At 45.7% G+C, this 15,341-nt stretch overlaps 1 long non-coding RNA gene across 1 annotated transcript in view; it reads left to right on the plus strand.

Annotated features, from left to right (window-relative positions):
* Positions 1-2,623, plus strand: part of LOC142243305 (uncharacterized) — a 60,502-nt gene extending 57,879 nt beyond the window's left edge. Inside the window, exon 3 of the long non-coding RNA XR_012724350.1 lies at positions 2,314-2,623. This is a non-coding gene — a long non-coding RNA (uncharacterized LOC142243305). The remainder of the gene's footprint in view (positions 1-2,313) is intronic.
* The last annotated feature ends 12,718 nt before the right edge of the window (positions 2,624-15,341 follow it).

A 15,341-nucleotide genomic window follows, 5' to 3' on the forward strand; every position in this document is an offset into this window, starting at 1 on the left:
CCTTTTAAAAACAATATATCTGTGTTATCGCTGTGTACGTAACTAAGCGTACTATAGTTTGTTTATCCCGCATTGTGAACATTGCAACAAAAAAAAACATTTCCAGAAGTGCTGTTTTTGTACATCCTGACTCAAAAATAAACGGCAGCCAAGAGGTTATACATTTCCAAATATTGTACCAAAAAAATCTACAGCTTGTTAATCATAAAACAAGCCCTCCAAAGCTCTCAAAACAAAAAAAAATGAAAATGTTGTGCATATGTTGGGGGGAAAAAAAGTAAATTTCTTTAAAAAGTGATTTTTTTCTTGTGCAAAATTAACAAAATTGTAAAGTTATATAAATTTGTGTTCTTTTGTAATCATATCAACTAATATTATATTCTAATCATTATTAGTGTCATTATGATATAAATTTACAGTAATACAGTGCACTTCAATATAGCATTGAGAAACAACTTCTTGAAACATGAATATGATCTCAAGAAGAGAACTATATAATAGTATAAATTACATACAAGTTTGAGGGGAAAAAAACAAAACATCAAAATACAACAAAAAGTTCCTCACTGAAACGGATACAGTGTATACTTGGACCAAAACAAGTAACGACATAGACTAAATGGCATAGCAAAGTCTTTGTAATTGAATAACACCCAGTACAGTAAATAGATATAAATAAGTAATCATATGGATAAAGTACGTCCTGTAGTGAAATCGCTGCTTCTGGGAATGTTGCCAGGCACCTTGTCCCTTTATCCCGATGCGCATTTCATCTCGCTCCTTCCAGAGGCGTATAAAATTATACTGTTATGTATCCCATATGGTGAATGCCATGAGAAAAAAATCCAGAAACTAATACCAGAATTGATGGTTTTTGCTCTTTTAGCCGCATAAAAAATAACATATAAAAAGTGGTTAAAAATTCAAATGTAACCAAAATTGTCTCCAATGAAAAATGCAGCTTGTCCAAGAACAAAAAATAAGCATACGTTTTGTCTATGGATAAATAAAATAGCTATGAGTCTCAGAAAATGGTAAAGCGCCCTTTTTAAAATGTATAATTTTAAAAAATTGTAGAAAAGTAGTAGAAAACCTTTGTAGACTGATATTGTCATTATCATATTGACCTGCAGAAAAAAGTTAACATGTCAAACTAATTAGTGAGCAGCGCTTGAAAAAATGTCTGAATCACTCCACCTCCCATAAAATGTAATAAAAAGTGATAAAAAAACATCTGTAACAGAAAATGGGACCACTGAAAACTATATATTAGTGCACAACAAAATAAGACTTTATGCAGCTCCTTAGAGGAAAACATTGCAAAAGATGGGATTCTCAGAATGTCAACACAAAAACATTTTTTTTTTTTGCAAAAGAATATTTCTTGTACAAAAATTATAGTAGATAAATAAAACTACATAAATTTGGTATCGCCATAATTAGCGTAACCCACAGAATAACGTTAACACTTCTGTTTACACAGGACGATGCAGCAACGAGAATGATGATCCTTTATATTCATTCGAGTGATCGGCAGCCTGTTTACACGACAAGATACAGTAATTGTGAAACGAGTGCTTTTAATAACGCTCGTTCGTGATTATCTTGCAGTGTGGATGCGCTGTAACACAAAGACCCTACAAAAAAATCTCCTGGTTTGAAAAGATAAATCATTGTTTTAAATTTTAACTTTTAAATAAAGATGCATATAAAAAGAAAAAAATATCCAATATACTAGCTAAGTGTAATAGTTGTACATGTAATTCACTTATTTTAATTAATAGGTATCTAGGGATCTATTCAATCCCTATTAAAGCCTCTAAAGATAATGTGTTATGTATAGGAGTATATGATTGATTGAAGAAGCACCACTGCAAAGAACACTTTGTGTTTGACAGAATTATATTTACAGAGTCAATCATGACCTAATATAGCACAATATGAAATATCAAAACATAATTGCTGTTTTTACAGGTTCATCAGTGATTAAATGCTTTTCACAAAATACATTAACCTTTAATAAAAAAAAACAAGTATGCAAAATTTGAGTTTATGAAAATTGTTTAAAATCCAAATTCTGATACTTATGTTTTCTTATTTAAAAAAAAAAACAAGCACTTCTATTTTTACCATCACATATGGATTTTACACAAAACACTCATGAAATTACGTACAAGTGAGATGAACAAGAAAAGCATTGTAGCCAAAAATGTGCACAACATTTTATCTATAAATTTATTGAACATTCATTCTGTAACTTTATTGGAAATGTAATTATTGTGTCTTTTCTTTTTTTTTCTTTTCTTTTCAAAGCTTCTCTTGATTCCTTTTCTCGTATGAAAGCCCAGTGGATCTTCTCTGTGAAGCATCCCGCAGTAGTCCCCTTCATGTTCACGTTCCATCTATCTTGGGATCGTCGTTCCATCTCCTGGATATCCACATGAAAGCTTTCTCCTTTATCTTCAGTAACAGCCTCAAGATTTTCAAGAAAGTAGTCCAAATGAGAGTGTAATAAATGTCACTTCAAATTAATCAGACAAAACGTTTCAGCATGTTCTCAACTATGGAATATTGGATCTTTGTTGTTACCTATCAATTTCTTCACAACTTAACCCCTGCACCACTTTGGACATACATATACGTTCAAGGTCGCCTCCCCTAGTTGACACAGGCTCCGGTTGCGAGCACTCTGTAATCCCCACACATGTCTTCTCATCCAATCAGCAGACATGTGCAGCTACTAGGCTCTCGGATCAGCACAAGCAATCGGAATGTGCAGTGATAAAGTCCCTCAGGGTGACTAGTAAAATAAAAAAAAAAATAAGGTAAAGAAAAAAAGTTTTAAAAAATTTAAAAAAACCTAAAACGTCAAGCCCCTTTTTCCTCATTGAAAATAAAAAAAATCAATTAAACTGATCGGTACACGGCGTAGCAAGAAATAAATTCCAGACGCCAATATTAAAAATTTTGGTCACAGCAAAAGTGCATTAAAATGCAATAACAGGTAATCAAAACGTTGCATCTACACAAAAATAGTGCAATTAAAAATGTCAGCTCAAGACGCAAAAATTAAGCCATGAACGAGCCTCAGATACCAAAAAACGAGAATGCTACAGGTCTCAGAAAATGGCGACAAAAGCGATATTCTTTTTCTAGACTAACTCCTGAATTATTTTTACACCTTTAGATAAAAGTAAACCTATACATATTTGGTATCAAAGAACTCATACCGATGTGAAGTCTTGTGCTGACACATCAGTTTTACCATATAGTGAACACGGAAAAAAAAAGATCATAAAAACACTTGTCCATTGCACTTTTTTTTTAAATTTCACAGCACTTGGATTTTTGTTTCCATTTTTCAGTACACTATATGGTAAAACTAGGTAAAACTAATGATTCCATTTCAAAAGTACAACTCATCCCACAAACAACAAGTCCTCATATGGTTATATTGACAGAAAGTAAAAAAGTTATGGCTCTTGGAAGAAGAGGAGGAAAAAACAAAAAATTGCCAGGGGGATGAAGGGGTTAAAAGAATCACAAGCCTTTTTCCCAACAGCTTTCATTTTTGTTTCAAACAAGTCATCCTTCATGAGATTCCAACTAATTGGACCCACAAAAATGCCTTCCTTCAGTTCTGCTTTCGGACAGTCCCTGAAATTTGGTATACAAGTACATAATAGTCTCTCCTTCTTCTGGTAGCGCTTTCACAAACTGCTTCATCAGTCCAAGCTTATTGTGGATTGGTGGCAGGAGAACTCTAGTGGGATCAACTAAACATTCCACAACTATGTTCTTGTGTCCAGGTTGCAAAGCTCTTCATGTTTGCCAATGATAAGTCCTATCCCGGCTGTCCCATTCACACAAAATTATGTGTACTTCATGTATTGTTCTTGCAGCCGGAAGAGCAAAGACAGAATTTTCAGATCACCACATACTGACCATCCTTGATCCTTGTAGTTAGATTACTTGAGAATAAAGGCCCCGTCACACTAAGCAACATCGCTAGCAACATCGCTGCTAACGAACAACTTTTGTGACGTAACAGCGATGTTGCTAGTGATGTTGCTGTGAGTGACATCCAGCAACAACCTGGCCCCTGCTGTGAGGTCGTTGGTTGTTGCTGGATGTCCTGGGCCATTTTTTAGTTGTTGCTGTCCCGCTGTGAAGCACACATCGCTTTGTGTGACAGCGAGACAGCAACAACTAAATGTGCAGGCAGCAGGAGCCGGCTTCTGCGGACACTGGTAACCACAGTAAACATCGGGTAACCAAGAAGCCCTGTCCTTGGTTACCCGATATTTACCTTCGTTACCAGCCTCCTCTGCTCTCACTGTCAGTGCCGGCTCCTGCTCCTTGCACATGTAGCTGCAGCACACATCGGATAATTAACCCGATGTGTACTGTAGCTAGGAGAGCAAGAAGCCAGCACTAAGCGGTGTGCGCGGCTCCCTGCTCTGTGCACATGTAGCTACAGCACACATCAGGTAATTAACCCAATGTGTGCTGTAACTAGGAGAGCAGGGAGCCAGCGCTAAGCAGTGTGCGCTGCTCCGTGCTCTGTGCACATTTAGCTGCAGTACACATCGGGTAATTAACCCGATGTGTGCTGTAACTAGGAGAGCAAGGAGCCAGCGCTAAGCGGTGTGCGCGGCTCCCTGCTCTGTGCACATGTAGCAGAGTACACATCGGGTAATTAACCCGATGTGTGCTGTAACTAGGAGAGCAGGGAGCCAGCGCTAAGCGGTGTGCTCTGCTTCCTGCTCTCTGCACGTGTAGCTGCGTGCGCTGGTAACCAAGGTAAATATCGGGTTCGTTACCCGATATTTACCTTTGTTACCAAGCGCAGCATCTTCCACGCGGCGCTGCTGGCTGGGGCTGGTCACTGGTTGCTGGTGAGCTCACCAGCAACTCGTGTAGCCACGCTCCAGCGATCCCTGCCAGGTCAGGTTGGTGGTGGGATCGCTGGAGCGTCGCAGTGTGACATCTCACCAGCAACCTCCTAGCAACTTACCAGCGATCCCTATCAGGTTGGATCGTTGTTGGGATCGCTGGTAAGTTGTTTAGTGTGACTGGGCCTTAAAGTCTAAATTCTCAGCTATCTCTAAAGTGTACAGAGTGCCCTACAGGCACTGAAGCATACTTACTGCCATTGTGCTGTAGCACAGCGTTTAGATTTTTTTTTTTAATGAAGTCAATTTTTCCATCACCCGAGGAATATAACTGTTATACACTAGGGCACCGTCCTGAGAAACGTATGGAAGAAATTCCTTTTGGAACTTTATGGAATTCTATTCATTTAGAAGCTTATTGAGTCAGTGTTTGTGAAAAAACTGTAAGTGATGGATTTTTTTTTCTATATTTTTACTGTGTTCAGCTATTGAAAGTATATGAAATTCACCTCTTACTTTTCAAACAATTTTACACTTGACGACCTGGTAATTATCAATTCAAAATAAAAAGGGAAAAATAAATACTGTATTTGTGGGTGGTAATTCATGAACCTGATGACTGTTTGCAATATTATTGATTCACTTAATCAATGGTTTCCTACTGTTCACATGGGGCATTTTAACCACTAGCAGGTTCTGGGTTTCAGCACTACGTTGCTATTTGAAAACAATAAATTACTTTAGCTTAAGTATTGGTCATCCAATCAAAGATCGATCTAGCAGATGCTGAATGCAAAGCAGTGCAAAAGCACATAAGAATGACTGAGGCTGACTGCACCAATTTGATTGAGGGTTTTGTAAGTAACCACTGTTCATGTCTGGCTGAAGGTGTGCGCCAGCAGATGACCACACGACTTGTACAAATGCGTAATACCATGGTTTATCAGATGTATGATAAACTAATAGAACTGTATACTTATACTTATAGAATACTTATACTGTAGAATAGTGGTAGGAAGAACAGGGGCTGTTGCTGTGCAAAAAGTAAATAAAAAATACAGAATGCCTGCAACTAACTGAAGTTAATCATAATTTTATATACTAGAATAAAACAAAATGGTAGTAAAATAATTACAGGAGGATTTTTCAGGTAAATTGTTGAAACTAAACTAAATAAAAACCATTGTGAACGAATATCAGTAATAATAAAATTAATTTTTATAGCGCCAACATATTCCGCAGCACTTTATAATCTACAACAACACAAACAAAACAAAATAGCACATAGTTCAGCAGCTACAGTAGGAATGAGGGCCCTGCTCGCAAGCTTACAATCTATGGGGAAATAGGGGGACACACAAGGTAAAGCACACTTGTAGTATCTGGTCCAACCATCGTTATGATAATTTATTGATTTCATATAATGATGAATGAGCCGGTCATTAGACAGTAATCCTTTAGGTGCACTTACATGCTATTGGTTGTATAGAGGATGTGAGGACAGAAATAGGAGAGAGAAGGTTATGAAAAGCATTTAGAAGGTGGGACAGGGTAGATTTAGGTTAGTAATTTATGATGATAATCTTGTCTGAAGAGATGTGCTTTTAATGCACGCTTTAAAACTTGGAGGCTGGATATTAGTCACATTTTTTAGGGTGATGCATTCCAGAAAACTGTCACGGCGCAAGAAAAGTCTTGGAGATGGGGGTGTGAGGTTTGTATTATGGAGGATGTTAGTCTAAGATCATCTGCAGAATAGAGGGGGTGGGTAGGTTGATAGAGATGAGGGATGAGATATATGGTGGTGCAGAGCTGTTGTTTGTGGGTGAGAGATATGAGCTTGTATTGTATTCTGTAGCTGATAGGTGGCCAGTGTAATGGCTGGCACAAGGTGGAGGCATCAGTGAAGCGGCTGAACATAAATACGACACTGCCTGCTGCGTTCAGGATGGATTGGAGAGGAGAAAGTTTGGTCAGAGGGAGACCGTCAGTAAAGAGTTGTAACAGTCCAGACGAGAATGAATAAGAGCGACAGTGAGGGTTTTTGCAGTTTCGAAGGTGAGAAATGGTTGAATTCTGAAGATGTTTTTAAGATGCAGGTGACATATGCGAGTGAGTGACTGTATATGGGGAATGAAGGAAAGTTCTGAGTCAACTATAACTCCAAGACAGCAAGCATGCCGATTGGGAGTAATGATGAAATCATCACAGGTAATTAAGATGTTGAGAATAGGTTGGTTAGTAGAGGGAGGAAACACAAGAAACTCATTTTTGGAGAGATTCAGTTTCAGATAGAGGGAGGACATGCTTTGGGAGACAGTAGACAATCCCTGGTATTTCGTAATAAAGCAGGGGTGATGTTTGGAGATGATGGGTATAATTGGGTGTCATCAGCATAGAGATGATACTGGAAACCAAATCTGCTGATGGTTTGTCCAATAAGAGTGATGTATAGATAGAAGAGGAGGGGGCCTAGGACTGAGACTTGAGGAACCCCGAAGGTGAGGGGGAGAATAAAGGAGTAAGAGCCGGCAAAGGAAACAATGATGGAGTGGTCAGAGAGATAGGAGAAGAACCAGGCGAGAGCTGTGTCCTTAAGGCCAATAGCGTGGAGCATAGTGAGGAGGAGCTGGTGTCAAAAGCAGCTGAGAGATCTAAGAGAAACAATAGGGAGTAGTGGCCATTTGATTTTGCTGTTAATAGATCATTGGAGACTTTGGTGAGGGCTGTTGATGAGTTCAGGTCAGACCTCCAGCAGCTCCTTCCACCTAGGCAGCCAGGACAGAATGGATTTTTATCAACAACAAAGGTTGATGGGTATTGCCACTATTTGAAGGTGAAGCACGTGGTCATAGAGCAGCTGCACCTGACATGGACTGCTAGAAATCTGTTGGCAACAAAACTGACATTAACTCTTAATATACCAAAACAAAGGAAAACACATTTAATCTCACAAAGCTAAGTGATACTCAGGGCCCAAACCTGTCATGATTCTCCTAATATTTGAAGACGTCCGTGACAGTGGGGTGGCACTGCCCCCATGGTCGATAAGGGAAGAAGGTCTGCTATCGAGGACAACAGTCAACTTTTCCCAATCACCTTGTCTTTTGACATAGTGATCATTTTCCCACATGAATTATCGGTATACCATTTGTTGGAAAAGGGTTGAAGACTTTTTGTCACCAGGTTAAAAGTGGTGACTTTTTGATCTTATTTCATTCCTTCTGCTTCCCTGAATAGTCCACTTTTTTATTTTTTTAAAATCCTCCCAACATATGTGTCACGGCCAGGTGGACGGGCAGACCCAGGAGGTGGATCCACTGGGCCGAACTCCTAGATGGTAGTAAAGAGTCCGGTAGCTGGAACACTATAAACAGCAGAACAGTCCGTGCACACGAGTATAGCGGAGAAGTCCCTGGGACCACGGAGTCACGGGTGGTAGTCCGGGTGACGCAGCTCAGGTTCGGAAGCCGAGATGATGTCAGGCGGGGTCCGGAACCTTTGGAGCGAGATGACGGGTCACCGCAGGGATCCGAGATGGTGCGGACTGTCAGGATGGCACATGGACAGCGTTCGGGGTTCAGGATACGGCAGGACTGGATGGCGAGGCAGGCACGGCTCTACAAGAGAGATAGGTGAGTATATACACATATACACCAGGAGACCTGACTCCTAGCTTAGGAAACACGAAGATCAGGCCCCGCCCCCTTGGACAATAACCCCCTTTATACCCTGTACCTGTTTAGCCTCATTTCCTGTTAATGGACGCTGGCCCTTTAAGAAAGGGTCAGTGACCGCGCGCGCGCCCTAATGCGCATGCGCGCCGCCCGGGTGCCAGAAGCCAGGGAAGGAAGCTGAGAGGAGGACGCAGGGGAGCCGGCTAGGGCCTGGGAAGCCGTCGGGCGCCGGGATCGGAGACCAGGGGGCCTGGGAAGGACGGGCACCGGAGGCTGGAGAGCGGGGAGCGTGGCAGGTGAGCCGGGGAGCGGGGGTGAGGACCCGGGGAGCGGAACCGAGGACCCGGGAAGGGGAACCGAGGACCCGGGGAGCGTGACAGTACCCCCCCCCCACGCCCCCCTCCCCGCAACCGGGACATGAAGGCACGGATCAGAGGAGTGCCCACGTTCTCCCTGGGCTCCCAGGACCTATCCTCAGGACCATACCCTTCCCAGTCCACCAGGAAGAACTGTCGACCTCGTACGGTCTTCATGGCCACGATATCCCTTACCGCATAGATGTCGTCATCGGCAATAGGTGGAGGAGCCGGACTGGCAGCAGCGGAGAAGGGACCAAGGACAACCGGCTTGAGCAGGGAGACGTGGAATGAGTTGGGTATCCTCATCGTGGCCGGGAGCTGTAGCTTGTAGGAGACCTCATTGATCTTGTGGAGGACTTTAAACGGCCCAATGTAGTGAGGACCCAGCTTGTATGATGGTATCTTCAGGCGGACGTACTGGGAAGCAAGCCAGACGAGATCTCCAGGAGAGAAACACGGAGGGTCCAGACGTTTCTTGTCTGCGTGTCTTTTCATCCGCAGGGAAGCACGCCCAAGGGACGCTTTGACAGAGTCCCAAATGGTAGCAAAGTCACGGGCTACTGTATCTGCAGCAGGGACATCCGAAGAAGGGGATACAGGCAATGGGATGGAAGGCTGAAGTCCGTAAACGACATGGAAGGGAGAGCTGGAGGACGACTCACTGATGTGGTGGTTGTGGGAGAATTCAGCCCAAGGAAGAAGAGCGGACCAGTCGTCGTGATGGGCGTTCACATAGTGACGTAAGAAAGAGGTCAAGATTTGATTGACCCTCTCTACCTGGCCATTAGACTGAGGATGGTATGCAGATGAAAAGTCCAGAGTCACTCCCAGATGTTTACAGAGAGCCCTCCAGAAGCGGGAGGTGAACTGAGTTCCTCTGTCGGATACGATGTGTAATGGAAAGCCATGCAAGCGGAAGATGTGTTGTATATAGGCGTCCGCGAGTTCCTGAGCAGAGGGCAGTCCAGCCATAGGGACGAAATGGGCCATTTTAGAGAACCGGTCCACCACGACCCATATGACTGTGTGTCCGGAGGACAATGGCAAGTCCGTAATAAAGTCCATTGCTATGTGTTGCCACGGAACTGAGGGTATCGGCAGAGGCAGAAGACGGCCATATGGGAGGTGTTTGGGCGTCTTGTTCCTGGCACAAGAGGAACAGGCGGATACAAAAGCAGCGACGTCCGTGCGAAGGGATGGCCACCAATAATGACGTACAATCGCACCCCATGTCTTTTTCTGACCAGCATGACCGGCTGTTTTCGAGGCATGACCCCAGTGTAACACTTTTTCCCTGTCTACCTCGGAGACATAGGTCTTCCCGGGCGGTATCTGGGCCAGGGTGACAGGGGCCACCGGAATGATTTTACTAGGACAAATGATGGGTTGGGTAGTCTCTTCCTCCTGCTCCATGGGCATGAAAGACCTGGACAAGGCATCAGCACGTACATTCTTGTCCGCGGGTCGGAAATGAAGCTGGAAATCAAACCTGGCAAAGAATAGGGACCACCTGGCTTGCCGTGGGTTCAGACGCTGAGCGGACCGTAGGTATTCCAAGTTCTTGTGGTCCGTGTAAATAATCACGGGGTATACTGCACCTTCCAGGAGGTAGCGCCATTCCTCCAAAGCCAGTTTGACTGCCAAGAGCTCTCGGTCACCGATGGTGTAGTTGCGTTCAGGCGCTGAGAAGCCCTTGGAGAAGAATCCGCAAGTCACCATCTTCCCGGAGGAGGACTTTTGCATGAGCACTGCTCCGGCTCCTGAGGAGGAGGCATCCACCTCCAAGGTGAACTGGCGGTTTAACTCCGGACGGTGGAGTACAGGAGAGGAAGCAAAAGCCCGCTTCAGAGAGCCAAACGCGGCGTCAGCCGCAGGTGACCAGTCCTTTGGATTAGCCTCCTTCTTAGTCAAAGCGGAGAGAGGAGCAGTCAAGGCAGAGAAGTGAGGGATAAACTGGCGGTAGTAGTTGGCGAATCCCAGGAAGCGTTGGATTGCCTTCAGTCCAGAAGGAGGAGGCCAGTTGAGAATGGCGGAGACCTTCTTGGGATCCATCTGCAGTCCAGTATCAGAGATGATGTACCCCAGAAAGGGGAGAGAAGACTGCTCAAAGACACACTTCTCATACTTTGCGTACAGACGATTCTCTCTCAGTCTTTGTAGAACCAGCTGTACGTTTTCTCTGTGGGTTTGGAGGTCCGGAGAGAAGACAAGGATGTCATCTAGATACACTACCACACAGATGTAGAGAAGGTCCCGGAACACGTCGTTCACCAGTTCTTGAAAGACGGCAGGAGCGTTACACAGGCCGAAGGGCATCACGCAGTATTCATAATGTCCATCGCGCGTATTGAACGCGGTTTTCCATTCGTCACCAGAGCGGATGCGTACCAGATTGTAAGCACCCCGAAGATCCAGCTTGGTGAACACACGAGCTCCTCTAAGCCGGTCAAACAATTCGGGAATGAGCGGCAGAGGGTACTTGTTTTTTACGGTGATTTGATTCAGACCCCGGTAGTCTATGCATGGGCGTAAGTCGCCCTCTTTCTTCTTGACAAAGAAGAAACCTGCTCCAGCAGGAGAGGAGGATCTCCGAATGAACCCCCTTGCCAGGCTCTCTGAGATGTAAGCAGACATGGCCCTTGTTTCGGCTGGAGATAAAGGATATATGCGTCCTCGTGGTGGTGTTGTTCCTGGGAGCAGGTCGATGGCACAATCGTATGGACGATGTGGCGGCAGTACCTCGGATTCCTTTTTATCAAAGACATCTGCAAAGGACCAATAGGCCGAGGGCAGCCCCGGTAGGTTCTCTGGAACCGGAGGTCGTCGGATGGGTTGTATGGACCTTAGGCACCTCTCATGACACGAAGAGCCCCATCGGGTGATTTCGCCAGTGCCCCAGATAACTGATGGTTCGTGTGTCCGCAACCATGGAAGTCCCAGCAGGATCTGGTGGGACATGTGTGGGAGAACGTAGAAAGCGATGTTCTCGGTGTGAAGAGCACCGATACGCAGTTCGACCGGCCTGGTGATCCAGGAGATGGTGTCAGAGAGGGGTCTCCCATCCACCGAGGCAATCACTAGGGGCTTGTCGAGTGGAATAACAGGCACCCGGTACTTGTCCACCGTGGCCTGCTGGATGAAATTGCCTGCTGCCCCGGAATCGAGGTAGGCATCAGCCGTGAACCGCGTCTCTCCCGTTGTCACTTGCACTGTCCATGTAACCGGGTCAGAGAGAGTCCCAGCACCTAGGGTGGCCTCTCCTACCAACCCTAGGCTTTGGAGTTTCCCGGCCTCTCTGGACAGGAGCGTAGCAGGTGTGTGCCCTCACCGCAGTAAAAGCAGAGACCCTTGGCGAGCCGCTCTGCTCGACGTTGTTCAGACTGACGCACTCGGTCGATCTGCATGGGCTCGTGGACGGGAGCCCCAGCTGTCGATGACTGAAGTACGGAGGGTTTCTGCGGAGGAGAGGAATGCCGTACTGGACGTCTCTCACGGGACACTTCCTTGGATCGCTCCTGAAAGCGAATGTCCACTCGAGTCGCTAGGGCAATCAGGGCATCCAGGGTGGTCGGTACGTCACGACCCGCCAGCTCGTCTTTAATTCGCCCTGAGAGTCCTTCCCAGAAGGCGGCGGTTAGGGCCTCGTTGTTCCACCCGAGTTCTGAGGCCAGGGTGCGGAACCGGATCGCGTATTGACCCACCGTCAGAGTCCCCTGACGTAACCGGAGAAGAGACGAAGCAGACGCGGAGGCGCGTCCGGGCTCATCAAAAGTACCACGGAATGCCTGCAGGAAGTCCTGGATGTTCGTGGTAACAGGATCCCCCTTCTCCCACAAGGGGTTCATCCACGCCAGTGCCTCACCCTCTAGATGGGACATGATGAAGGCGACCTTGGCTTGGTCGGAGGCAAACAAATGCGGCAGCTGCGTGAAATGGAGGGAGCATTGGTTTAAGAATCCCCTGCAGGTCTTGGGGTCTCCGGCGTGCCGGGGTGGTGAAGCCAACCGAAGTCTGGTGGTATCTGAAGAAGTCGCCACAGGAGCTGGATCCGTGGATTGACTAGTGGAAGCCCGGGATGTTGAAGTCGTAACTGCCGTTTGTAGCGTGTTCAGGCGGGCGTCCACAGAAGACATGAATTGCAGCATGCGGGTCTGGACTTCACGCTGGCGTTGAAGTTCCTCCTGTACGGCTGCTAGTGCTGCAGCGGGATCCATGGCCTGATCTTACTGTCACGGCCAGGTGGACGGGCAGACCCAGGAGGTGGATCCACTGGGCCGAACTCCTAGATGGTAGTAAAGAGTCCGGTAGCTGGAACACTATAAACAGCAGAACAGTCCGTGCACACGAGTATAGCGGAGAAGTCCCTGGGACCACGGAGTCACGGGTGGTAGTCCGGGTGACGCAGCTCAGGTTCGGAAGCCGAGATGATGTCAGGCGGGGTCCGGAACCTTTGGAGCGAGATGACGGGTCACCGCAGGGATCCGAGATGGTGCGGACTGTCAGGATGGCAGATGGACAGCGTTCGGGGTTCAGGATACGGCAGGACTGGATGGCGAGGCAGGCACGGCTCTACAAGAGAGATAGGTGAGTATATACACATATACACCAGGAGACCTGACTCCTAGCTTAGGAAACACGAAGATCAGGCCCCGCCCCCTTGGACAATAACCCCCTTTATACCCTGTACCTGTTTAGCCTCATTTCCTGTTAATGGACGCTGGCCCTTTAAGAAAGGGTCAGTGACCGCGCGCGCGCCCTAATGCGCATGCGCGCCGCCCGGGTGCCAGAAGCCAGGGAAGGAAGCTGAGAGGAGGACGCAGGGGAGCCGGCTAGGGCCTGGGAAGCCGTCGGGCGCCGGGATCGGAGACCAGGGGGCCTGGGAAGGACGGGCACCGGAGGCTGGAGAGCGGGGAGCGTGGCAGGTGAGCCGGGGAGCGGGGGTGAGGACCCGGGGAGCGGAACCGAGGACCCGGGAAGGGGAACCGAGGACCCGGGGAGCATGACAATATGAGCCTTTATAATTACAGTAGTGCAAATTTTTATGGTATTTGTGGTCTTCTACACCGTGTGCAGAATTATTCATCAAGTTGTATTTTAGAGGATTGTTTTTTATTATTGATCAACAACTATGTTCTCAATCAACCCAAAAGACTCAAATATCAAAGCTTTACTATTTTTGGAAGTTGGAGTGTTTTTTTTTTAGATTTGGCTATCTTAGGAGGATATCTGTTTTTAGAGTTAACTATTACTGTGCAGAATTATTAGGCAACTTAATAAAAACCAAATATATTTCCATCTCACTTGTTTATTTTCACCAGGTAAACCAATATAACTGCACAAAATTTAGAAATAAACATTTCTGACATGCAAAAACAAAACCCCCAAAAATTAGTGACCAATATAACCACTTTTCTTTATGATGACACTCAACAGCCTACCATCCATAGATTGTCAGTTCCTTGATCTGTTTACGATCAACATTGCGTGCAGCCACCACAGGCTCCCAGACACTGTTCCAAGACTGGTACTGTTTTCCCTCCCTGTAGATCTCACATTTTATGAGGAACCACGGGTTCTCTATGGGGTTCAGATCAGGTGAACAAGGGGAGCACGTCATTATTTTTTCATCCTTTAGACCTTTACTGCCCAGCTACGCTGTGGAGTTGTTGGATGCATGTGATGCAGCATTGTCCTGCATGAAAATCATGTTTTTCTTGAACGATACTGACTTCTTCCTGTCCCACTGCTTGAAGAAGTTGTTTTCCAGAAACTGGCAGTAGGTCTGGGAGTTGAACTTCACTCCATCCACTATCCGAAAAGGTTCCACAAGTTCATCTTTAATGATACCAGCCCATACCAGTACCCCACCTCAACCTTGCTGGCATCTGAGTCAAAGTGGAGCTCTCTGCCCTTACTGATTCAGCCACTGGCCCATCCATCTGGCCCATCAAGAGTCACTCTCATCTCATCAGTCCATAAAACCTTTGAAAAATCAGTCTTAAGATATTTCTTGGCCCAGTCTTGATGTTTTATCAGCTTCATGCTTTATTTTCCTCAATTCATGGACAGTTATTTTGCACCTTCTTTGCCCAACACGCTTCTTGATACCCTGTTGGCTATTTGCCATTAAACTCTTGATTGTTTGGTGATCATGCTTCAAAAGTGTGGCAATTTCAAGACTGCTGCATCCCTCTGCAAGACATCTCACAATTTTGGACTTTTCAGAGCCCGTCAAATTTCTCTTCTGACCCATTTTGCCAAAGGAAAGGAAGTTGCCTAATAATTAAACACACCTTATATAGGGTGTTGATGTCATCACACCACACCCCTCCTCATTACAAAGATGCACATCACCTGATTTACTTAATTTGTAGTTGGCTCTCAAGCCTATACAGCTTGGCGTAGGACAA

This window comes from Anomaloglossus baeobatrachus, chromosome 6, assembly GCF_048569485.1.
Source record: "Anomaloglossus baeobatrachus isolate aAnoBae1 chromosome 6, aAnoBae1.hap1, whole genome shotgun sequence".
In the NCBI taxonomy this organism is placed as follows: Eukaryota; Metazoa; Chordata; class Amphibia; order Anura; family Aromobatidae; genus Anomaloglossus; species Anomaloglossus baeobatrachus.